The sequence below is a fragment of the Chamaea fasciata genome, unplaced genomic scaffold (assembly GCF_029207755.1).
Source record: "Chamaea fasciata isolate MVZ Bird 193981 ecotype frontalis unplaced genomic scaffold, bChaFas1.0.hap1 SCAF_144, whole genome shotgun sequence".
NCBI lineage: Eukaryota > Metazoa > Chordata > Aves > Passeriformes > Sylviidae > Chamaea > Chamaea fasciata.
This window is the reverse complement of record NW_027094229.1, coordinates 106,549-109,023: the sequence shown is the minus strand read 5'-3', so window position 1 is coordinate 109,023 and position 2,475 is coordinate 106,549.

Sequence of the window (2,475 nt, the reverse complement as noted above, 5' to 3'; positions counted from 1 at the left end):
CCTATAGACGCGATCTTCTCCAGTGGGGTGATCACAAAAGTGAGCGGGGGTCTCCGGAGGTTTTATAGGTTGGTCAAAGCGGGAAGCAAAGCAAGGGGCACAGAGCCAAAGCGGGAACCAGCTGTGTAAAGGCTGAGTGCTCAGGAACAAGCTGCAAACCGTACCTCCAGTACGGACAGACCAGTTTGGACAGGCAGCCTTGGCTCAGTCCACTGTGACCAGTTCCATTGTTCTTGCACTCCGCTCTCATGGAGATGCATACCAGTCCTCCGAGACTTGGCAAGCGTTCCACCTCAGCCAGGCCAGGGGCTCCTTTCAGAGCCTGGGGTCTCAGTCCTCAATCATTGGAGACAGTCGTGAGGCATATCACATCCTTGGACAGACTCTGACAGCTTCCTGTCATGGGCAGAGTGGGAGCTTCAGGCAAAAGCTTCATTTCTTCACTGGAGAAACTCCTGCTGAGTCATGAGGTGGAGAAATGACACCCAACAGACACCATGGATCCTCAAACCCCTCCAGGATGCCTGACTTTTCAAATTCCATCTAAGTGAGGAGACTGGGAGTGGCTGGATCCAATCCTAGTCCCAGACTTTGTCAAAGGTTTACGTATAAAAGACTGGACAGGTGGAATTGAACTGCAATGCAATTTGTCCCCCAGGATTACCGATTCAATACCAGATATATTTCCATAAATGCAGCTATGATTGATTCTGATCAGGATTAGACAGAAAGATTTATTTACACAACAGAGCAAATAGAAAAAAGAGAGTTATTTACTCCACAGTATAGGAGCTGTAACAATTATATAGAATATAGTGCTCTAGGAAGCAATTTTGAAGTAAACAGGGCCTTGTTGGACTTGTTTGAGCCCATTCCAGGCAGAGCCTCCTGCTCCATGAGGAACTGCCTTTCCTGTGCCATGACCAGGGCAGGTCCCGCTGCAGGAAAAGCCCCAGGCCAAGCCAACACAACGAAGGGCTCGGGCACAAGTGCAGAGTGCCGTGCTGGGAGCTGTGCCAGGGAGAGCCTGAGGCACCAAAGGCACCTTGGCAGCAGCAGCTGCTTCCAGGCCATGGCCAGAAGCCTCCCTTGGCAGCCCGGCCTGCTGGCCCCCACTGCACAGCTGCTGCTTCAGGGCTCATTTCTGCCTGGGCTCTGCCCCAGCCCGCAGAGTGACACCTCAGCCCTGACTCTGGCACAGCCGCTGTGCCTGAGCCCTGCAAAGCCTCAAGGTCACCTGTGCCTCCCTGGCTCTGGCAGCCCCTGGGGCAGGGGGGGAAAGGCCAGAGAAGGGGCTGGCTTTGGCTGCTGGATGTGGGCTCCAGCAGAGACAAGGAGGAGTCAAGGGAGTGGATGGAGTCCAGCCAGCAGCCCCTTCTCCCCATGCAATCCTGGAATGGTTGGGATGGGAAGAGCTCTGCAGTGCTCATCTCATCCAAACGCCTGCGATGAGCAGGGACATCTTTCACCGGATCAGGTTTTTCAGAGCCCTGTCCCAGCTGGACCTGAATGTTTCCAGGGAGGGGGCATTGACCAGCTCTCTGGGAAAGCCTGTCCTGGTGGATCACCAGCCTCATCCTCAGAAATTTCTTCCTTATCTCTCCGCATCTGAACCTCCCTTCCTTCAGTTTAAAACCAGCACCCTTTGTCCTATTGGGACAGGCCCTCCTAAAACCTTTGTCCACCATTGCATTCCCAATGAGCCAGGTTTCCGTGGCAGTTGCCGGGACAGGTGACCCAGGTGTGCTGTCCCAGTGAGGGCTGCCATGGAACCAGTGCCCAGCACTGCCCCTTTCTGCCTGGCTGAGCTGCCTTTGGCCCTGGCAGCGGCATTTGCTGCTGGTTCCGCGGCGCCTGAGCAGCCAGCGCGGCACAGGGCAGGTGGCCATGGCACAGCCCCCAGCAAGGGATCCCCTCTGGCTCTGGCCACTGACACCAGCCCTGGGCAAGGGGCCCAGGCACTGGGCTCAGGCCAGTGTCCGTGGCCACAGCCCCTTGCCATGGCCCCGGGCAGCTTGGGATGATGATCCAGCCTCCCTCCTGGCCCAGGCCTGGGCTGCAGCGCCCTTCCCCACAGCCTGTGTGCACAGAAGCACTTCCAGGGCTCTCTGCATTTCCCTTGCCCTCACTCTTGCCTCACTCACACACCTCCCAACAACCCACCTGGAGCTTTGACTTGCAAGGAGTTCAAAGCTTGTCTGTCCTTGAGGAGTTGCTCTAATTCTGCCTCCAGCCGACTCTAAATTTTTGTTTATCGTACATCTTCGTTGGTGTCTAAAACATTCCTTGCATGGTTCTGCCTTGGGGAAGGGGAACCTCCTTGGTGACACCTTGGGCTTGCCACAAATTGAGGAGATTGTTTGGAACTTAGGAGTTTTTGATTGCTAAGAAAGGAAGAAAACCTCTCTTTGTCTGAGTGAACCCAGTTCTCTGAGCAAAGCAGGTCCCAGGTGAGTGAGGAGAGGCAGGATGGGG